Raw genomic sequence first — 9,453 nt, 5'->3', positions numbered from 1 at the left:
CCAAAAGGCTGCAGGGTCTCCATCCTACTAAAGAGTGTGATGTGCTTTTGTACCTATTACTTCTTCTGAAGAAGATGATGAAAGGTAGTTGCTCCGGGTAGATTGTCTCAAAAGGTCAGCAATTTTATGTCCTTAAACCGTTTCGAGTCCAGGTATACTCAACAAGGTAGGAGAGATAGGGGGCCCAAAAGTGGCTTGTGGGGCACATTAGAAACATTCAGATGGGCTTTTGGCAGAACCAGAACTGGGGATTGCAAGGTAGCCATGTTGAGCACTCTTTTCCAAGTTTGCAACACACAACGTTCTGGTACAGTTTGTGTTATTCCCAACTGGTATTGGGCCATCACCCCTAAATCATAAGGAAAAAAGGGCAAATAAATGGGTCTTAATAGGTCTTTCTTGTGGCTTCAGCCACATCCATTATTTTACATATACATCCCATTATCCAAACATTCCTCATTAATGTTCTCCACTTGTTGTTCAGTAAATATTCTCATTCCTCCCGCTTTAAAGCTCTTCACCCCCTGCTCCCATCTGTTGTATATTTTTGTACTCCTTTACTCTTTTTCCAAACCTTCAGGTCCATCGATTGGTATGATGGTAGCCTGAACGGCTTGTCCCTAAAATAAGCCCCTCAATCTGCAGAAAGATAAGTGCACAACACAATGTACTGTCTGTGGTGCCAACTCATCAGGAATACATTCTCTTGGAACACCACAAGCATTGGGGTGAGCGAACAGACATAACAAGAGTCTGCTGCCCTTTCTCTCCCCACCCTCTTCATGTGCCTATACCACAAATTGTTTCATGCAAAGCCATGCACATCCACCCCACTATCCAAACCCAACCCTTCATTTACAATTTCATTTGGGTCAGTATCTCTTTTCGTTCTGGGTTTTGACATTTCATGAGATCCTATAACACTAGCAGACATATTATGAACTTTTACATAATTATCCATTGTTGTACCAAAACTGGGAAAAGAAAGAAACAAGAGAAACAACAACCAAACATACATCCTAAAACCAATACTTTAACACCTATTTCTTCAATATTTACACAACAAACCTAATGTATGTTTGTCCGTTCAAAAGCGTTACTGAGCCCCAACATCTTTTTGACAACTCTTCCCTATTAGAATCATGCTCTTGCGAAGGTAGAGAAGCACTGGCAACTTTCTGCACGTTGCTAAGGTATATCCAGTGTTTATTTCCTTCCTTCTACCCTCACAGCACTCAGGGTGGCATAGACAATGATATGTGCCCATGAAAGTGTCTCTTACTCCAGTGCCAGAAAAACTAACAGACATACAGGCTGACTCCAGGGATGAGCTATTGCTGAGGTAGATCTCCAGAATCTTGATTTATTCCCCCTGTTGTAGCCAGCTGTTGGTTTGAGGAAGCCTCCTGTGAAGACATAATTCTAACAGCTCTGGTTAAGTCCCTAATGTAAGCACTAAACTACCCTCCTAGAATCTCAGAGGATTTATGAGCATCTGATGCTGCGCATGTAGGTGAGAGTGGTGTACGTATGCTTCTCCCTGTCTCTTGTGGGGCGAGAAGTGATGTTCCTTACCTGGCTTAATCCTTAAATAAAGCGGTGCCAGATTGGATACCCTATTGTTTTACTGTCGATCCTGTTGGCCTGGGATGATACACCGAACATAACATGTTCTTTATTCCAAAAAAGAAGTAATCTCTGCAAAAGATTAATTAACAACAATGATGAGATAACAAAAATTACTTCAGCTGTTTATCCTGTCCAACTAGTCGATGTGAAGTTTTCTGAATGTCCCTGGAGGTTGGGGCAAAGTGCTTTTAAAGTCTTTATGGTATATCCAGTGTTGAACTGGATACATGTCACACAGTTGGATATAAACTTACCTGTTCCTGCAAGTTAGGGACAAACCAATCCTCCTGGATGTCTGCCACTATTTGTTGCTGAGACATGTGCGAAGGGTAATGCAGCTGCTCCAGAGACACAATAAGTAACTTCTGAGGCATAACTACTTTACATGTAAATTCCTGTCTCCAAAACAAATCTGTGGGCGAGAGGGCACACACTTATTTCACCAAAAGCTCCTTCGCAACCTTTGGTTCTCTCTCTTACCTTTCTATAATTTGAATCAGACGAAATGCAATATACCAGACTGGTAACTGTACCTGTTGGGACATGGTTTCTGTGATCTGGGAATCTGTAAATTGTAAATATGCTGTCTTCTTTGCCACTCTGCCAACTGCATTATTTCCAAGCACAATTAAATCAGTGTTGTTAGTATGTTCAGCACTTTTAACAATGGATATCTCTGCTGGTAGTGTTAACACTTTCATTAGTCTGGATAGAGCAGCATGCTGGACAGGGGACTCATCAGATCTCCTAAATCCTCCCTCTGCCATATTGGCAACCCTGAATGCATAGCGAAAGTGATATACTCAGAGTCACAGTGAATAATGACTGCCTTCCACTTACCCATCTCTATCACCAGTATGAGTGTTACCAATGCCACCACTTGTGCAGAATAATGTGAAAGCAATCTCTTGTTCACTCTGACTTGGTAATCACCATCCACAAGGCCCACAAATGCCACTCTTGAGTGCCTTTCACCCGTGTCCTGATCGATTGTCGATGAACCGTCAACAAAGAGCACCTCACCTTCCCTCCCTCTAATACATCTTAGTTGATGTTCACACTCTCATCTCCTCCCTCATAAGTTGCACAATCATGTACACATCACCAGGTTTTACTGGTTCGGCTAAGAATGCTGCAGGATTGACTGTATGACACTTCACTGGATTTAAGGAGGCATTGACAAGATTATATCATGTGCCAAAACTCTCTGCGTGGTGAAGGTTGATTTATAATTGTCCAAGATCGCAAAAACTGCATATTGTACATACAGTGTTACCAGGCAGCACATAATAATGGTTGTAGACTTTTGTAATAGCAAAGGCTGCTGCTACCAATGCTTGTTCACATAGGAAGTGCCCTTGCATAACTGGATCTAGGAGTCTGCTATAATAAGCCAAAGGCTTATGACCAAATGATGTTTTCTGGTTGAGGATCTCCATCTTTACCTATCCATTGGAATTTTCAAATAAATAGAATGGCTTCTTATAATGCAGGATCGCCGAAACATGAGCATTATGGATGGCAGTCTTGAGCTCCTAGAAACAAGTTTTCATTTCTTCTGTCCAGTAAATCAGACCTTTCTCTTTCTGTTCTCGCTTGAGTCCTTGCAACAGGGGCCTCGTGTAACTAAAGTATTCAAAAATCCAAGATCTACAATTGTTACAGATTCCCAAGAACTGTTGCATCTGTTTTACGGTTTCTGGCTGTGATGTATTTTGCACTGCAATGGCTCTCTCGAGCATTACTTTTCTTCTTGCAGATGTTATTATTTACCCCAGGTACAATAGCTAAGTCTGACAATACTGTAATTTCTCTGTACACCTCAGTGAGATATGTAAGAAGCATACTTGAATCTCCTCAACACAGCTCCTCCAAAGCGCTACATACTAGCAAATCATCCACATACTGAATTACCATACTGGGCACACGTAGATTCCCCAAATCCATTTGAACCACCCAATTATATTGTATGCTGAAATCTTTGACCTAAAATCAATGTAAATGCAGTAAGGTATTGAGAATCAGGGTGCAAAGGAACCGAGAAAAATGCATTTGCCAGATCAATTACAGTAAAGTGAGTGGATCCATTAGGGATGTTAAAGAGAATGATAGAATCATTTGGAACTACTGGGAACAAAGCGTCAACAATAATATTCAAAAGGGGCAAATCCTGTCCCATCCTCCAACTGGACCTTTTTGCCTTTTACACAGGATAAATAGCTGTGTTACATGGGGACATGGAAGGATGGATAATACCTTGCTTCCACAACGCCATAATGATATCATAAATCCCTTCACCTGCCCCCCTAGACATGGGGTATTATCACACACGTGGTGATATTGCACCAGGCTTCAATTTTAAAAGTCATGCCGATCACTAGTCCACAAGTGACCAGGCACCTTCTCGAAATCTTCCTATGCCCTACTGTTATCTGGTAAGGGATACCAACCTCAAAAACCATTTCTCCTGTGTCCTTTCCGGCCTCAGAATATTTTTCATCAGGCACCTCCCTCAATGATAGTGTTGGATCAATGTGTAAATCTGCGCCATTCCTCTCCTTCATCATCAGTGCCTGAGAGCGCCACTGTGTCCTTCTTAACAAGTACTGCCTTTAAAAGCATGGTGACAACAGTACCTCGGGCTTTCTCTGGTGAAACGGGCGGGTCGAAACACAAACTCTGCTGGTATCCTTAAAGCTCCATCTTGAATCCGAGGAATCCATCACAGCACTACAATTGCTCTGTAGAGAAACAAATCAGAATGTACAGGCACCCCACTTATTGTGCGGTCACTACAACATGCTTGCAAACACGCCATAGTTCTTGCATGATACAAATCTGGGATTGAGCATACTATACCTTGTTCTTTGAATGGGATTTTCATATTGAGTATACTCAACAAGTATATGCCCAAGAGATTCACTGGAGTATCTGTACAGTACAATGAAGAAGCTAATCAATAATGAGTACCTACCTTAGTAGGTAAATTCTCTGAGTATGGAACTGAGAGAATAGTCCCAGAGAATCCCTGTGTGTCCAGCATTTTTCCTGAAAGGGGAAACTTACCTTTCTTGATGCAAGATTAAGTTGCTCCTGTATCGACCATGAATGAAAAGGTTCAGTCACCTAATGCTACACCTACCTAGGGTTCCTCTTCCAAATCAGCAGTAACAGACAGGACTGGACACATCAGAGCTCTCTGTGTAATGTGTAATGGTACCTTGAGTCAAAGGATTCCTTTTCCATGGCTGTACTGGTGCCTGTGCTGGCACAGTTGACTGGAGCACATATGACAGTACAGGCTCAGACTCTGGGTGCTGTAAAAGCCATGGATGCTGTGGTTGCACAGATCCTGGGGCACAATGCATGTTCCGAGTCTGCATCTGTGGAGAAGCATAACCCACATACCTACCTGCTGGTCCATTGGGATGAGTCATGAGTCATATTAAATATGATGGCCTACTCCTACAATCCTGGGACAAATGTCCCATTCTCCCGCAGGTCCCAACTGGACACCATATGGTCCTCCAAACCTGCCTCCCATTTGTCCACCGAACCTAGGCCTCACTCCTCTAACTCCACCAAATGCACCCCCCTCATCCCGCATGGGAAACTTCCTATGCCCCTTGAAAAACCTCACCTCCCATGTCCCTGATATCAGGAGCATACCCAACCATTCACCCTTTTGCTGTATTTGATTCAAATTGTCCCTGTTGTCCATGTTGCCCTTCGGTGGAGCTAGTGAACATGACTCCTTCTAAGCTTATCTTCTTTTGAATTAGCTTAGCTTCTGCTTCTTGTGCTTGTTCTGCTATTTCCTTTTCTTTCTCCTGCCTTTTTTTTTCAATGGTGCACAATATGTGCTTGAAATTCCTGGCCATCCCTTTGCTTCTATACTTTATATAAATCTTGCTGTACCTCCTTAGGAGTCCTCTCTTTAAAATATGATAAAAAAAATAGCCACATTTGTATCTTATGCCCCCTCCGTCTCTGCTCTCCACATCTCTCGGCTCTGTATTATATATGCAGTGGGATGGAATCATACCAAAATGAACCTAAGAAATTGCTACCACTTCCATTACTGCAAATAAGTAGAGCTGTGGTTGCAGGGGGTGTCCCCTGCTCCCCTTGTTTGGAGTAATGGGAGTCAGGGTTTGTGGGGGGCGCCCCACTTCTATTAGATAGTAGCGGGCGACAATCAAGAAATAAAAGTTAAAAAAAGTAAAAAAAGAAAAAGGGACCCTGCAGCGCCAGTTCCAGGCCACGTTAGTGGGAGAGAACTGACGCCATAGGGATAGAGGCGAGTCGGCAGCACACATAGAAGTGTGCCACCAAAAAGGTGAGTGGATAGGGGGGAATTAGGAAGGGGGTGCAGGGATCACTGCACCGTGCCATAATGGAAGGTAGCATTTTTTGATGGACATTATGGCGGCGCAGTGATTACATAGATCCCAACGGGATTATCATCCACCTTCATGGTCCAAACCTTGACCAAATTAATGTGTGGTGTATCAGGATACATAGCTCTTAAAGCTGCCCACACATTTTCCATGCAACTATTAAATCACGGTTATTTGTGTAAGCTTTAAGCTACAGAACGGCTACAAATGACAGAACATCTTGCAGGGAAAATTCACACCAGAAGCGAGGGAAGCAATACAAAGACCAGGATGCTTATGGAAACTATGAATTCGCAAAGGGTCGATACTCAAGCAGCTTACATTGTACAGCACATGGATTAGACTTACTACAGGTTTGGGGAAAGAAAAATAAAAATGCTCGGCACATATGCAACGTCCCATAACCTGTATCTTAATCGCTAATCTCTTGGAATGAATGCAGCGGATCCCCTAATTGAAATTTATGTCATTGATTGTGATCTCGCTATACAAGATTCCATCGAAACTAACTGAAGCAAATTGGGCAGTAGTCCCGTTAGTCTCCCCTGTGATCCTTGAACTAATCATGGCACATTCCCAGAGATAATTAGGCTATAACATTCCCAAGAGGTGTGGAAAAAGGACATACACAAATAAAATCTAATTATGGTGCCCCCCAGCAAGGAGACATCTAGTACCCCAGCAAAAATGGACATGGATGCATTGGTTAGCAAGATCATGGTGGCCTTGTGCACGAGCGCCACCTTATCCGTCCACCATGGTAATCCACAGTACTAAACGAGGGCACAATACCAACTGACAATATTATCATGGAACGCTAGAGTCTTTTCATCCTTTATGCAAAACCTTATGCCCTGCTACAATTGCTATTGGGCAAAATATTTGCCCTGCAGGAAACCTGGCTAATGCATGAAATCCATTTTGACGGATGTCATAGTATCCAAAAAAAGGAAACACGCAAACTGATGGGGCAACAATATGTAGGTTTGCTGATCGCATCCAAAAAACAGCTGCCCTTAGTAGGATATGGCTCCTCACATTCTTTGAGGAGATTCATTTTGATATGCTTCAACCAATTAATTTTGCGGTTGCTTGTGATAAAATAAAGAAAAAGCATCCATTTTTGGGCAGGAACTGTAGAATGAGGAAATTATCTGGGACATAAAACCACTCTTTATATACACATCAGAGCTTTACAGTAAACACCCCTTTCAGCTATATTACTAAAGCAAACAACTGGAAAGTTAGACGATTTATCACGCAGCTCTGCCTATTCCCTTCTACCTAATCTCTCTAGAATGGGAGCATGCAGGAATATGCCTTTTTCCAAACGAAAATCTAGATTTTGTGGGACTATAATTGAGACACCCAGACACCTATTGACAAGCTGCTCCGAACTTGAGATGCTATATAAGACATGGTAAACTAACATATGGTATGCCTTGGAAAACTGTGAGTCTGATCAAACATGGACAATGCTTTACTCTTGAAACACTTCTGTTTTAAATGTTAACATGTATTTTATGTGGCTGGAAATTAAGGAAAGGTGGAGCGATGAAATTTGATTTTAGCGTGTTAGCAATACATTGAGGATTTGTATGTCTTTTATTATTTTATGACTATTTAATGATTGTGTGGAAATGTGTTATATTGAGAATTATTAATATATATTTGTATATGATAATGAAAATGTATGTTTTGTGTTAAAAGGTAATGTTTGTATAAAGTAAAACACTTTATATAAATAATTCCTGCTACCTGTCTGTTGCCTTCTCCCTGCTCCTCTCTCTTGCCAGCTTACTTGTGCTAAGTCTCCCACCGCCTGCTGCAGTGCTTCTTCCAAGCTTCTGCACACTTGGCTCTCCACTTCCATTCTTGATCGTTCTTCGGTCTTAGCCGCCGGAAGCATTTTCGTTTCCTGCTCTCATCTACCGGGGTGGAGGATTGAGATGATGGAGGAAAATACAGGGGATTTGTACATTCTGCATTGGGTGATAAGGGAAAGCACCCATATGATGGCGGGTAGTAGGGGTCTCTAGGCCCTCTTGCATCGGCCCTACTTCCCCAGCTTCCTGGGTCTTTCCTTTCTCCTCTAACATCCTCTGCAATTCCAAAATGCTTTGCCTTTTTCAAATGTCTTACCCTAATACCTTGTTCTTAAGAATCTAGACATAGGGCCTCATTCCGAGTAGGGCGGTAAGGGTTAACGGTCACTGGGAACAAGACCGGTGCCGTTAAACCCTTACCTCCCTGCTACGAGTTCCCTTTGCAGGTTCCTTAACGCCTGCTTTTAGCAGGTGGTAAGGGCGGGACCGCAAAGGGACTTTAGTGCTAATAACAGTACCGTAATTTACGGTACCGTTTTTAGCGCCTTCCCCATTCCCATTGAGCCCTATGGAGGCTCAAATGGGAATGGCGAAGGGCCCTGGTGAATGGGGAATAACCGGTCCCTCCAACCTTGGAATGGACTGGTAATTACTCCATTCACCAGGGCGGAGTCGGAACGATTTTGGAGGAAGCCATGCCGCAAATAGCGGCGTGGTTACCTCCAAAGTTAGAATTAGGCCCATATTCTCCAACATCCCTCCGTCAAGTGTACATTTTTGAGGCCACGATCTAAACATTCTGCCTTTATTTATGTATTTATTTATTTTGGCTTTTGTATAGCGCACTAAACCCAATGGCGTCAAGGCACTGTTTACAGGAGCAAGGTTGTGACAGTACATTAATTACATACTTAGTATAAGACAGTTACAAAGAGACTTTACAGAGTCAAGTAGTATATGTTAAGCTTAGAAGCTGCCTCTAGGTTACAGGGTTACAAGGGAGTGTGGGAACCCCTCTAGTGAGAACGAACATGGGTCATATGCCCTGTTCTATGGAATTTCTTCCATTCAGGAGCGTCTACAACCACATCATTTCACCTCATTGCACTCTTCACAGAGCAGAAATAACCATTTACATATCAGTTTTTGTCCCACCACCTAGGGCAGTCCAGCACCGAAATGCTATATAAATCTCCTCTGAAAAAAAAAGTGCCATCAGCAACCCCACACACGTGTTTCAGGTAAGCTGAGCCTCTCTAAGACACAGTGAGCAAGTGGTCCATGTCTGGATTACTCTGAGTTATTTAGGGTGAAATCCAAGTTTTACAAAGTTATAACAGAGTGTGGGAGCCCCTCTACTGAAAACGAACATGGGTCCAATACCCTGTTCTATGGACTTTCTTCCACTCAGGAGGGTCTACAACCATGTTTGCGCTCACTACGCCTTTAACAGAGAGGACATATCCATTTGCATATCAGTCGTACCCTGGGTTACTTAGGGTGATACTGCATTAGAACCATGTTTGACATATTTGAACCTCCCCAGTACCCATGGCGATGCCTTTGGAACTCACCTTCGAACTGGTGTTGCTGCATCA

This window comes from Ambystoma mexicanum, chromosome 6q (genome assembly GCF_040938575.1).
Source record: "Ambystoma mexicanum isolate Mex_15411 chromosome 6q, UKY_AmexF1_1, whole genome shotgun sequence".
NCBI classification, from domain to species: domain Eukaryota; kingdom Metazoa; phylum Chordata; class Amphibia; order Caudata; family Ambystomatidae; genus Ambystoma; species Ambystoma mexicanum.
The sequence above is the reverse complement of the archived record's forward strand: the minus strand, read 5'-3'. Positions refer to the sequence as shown.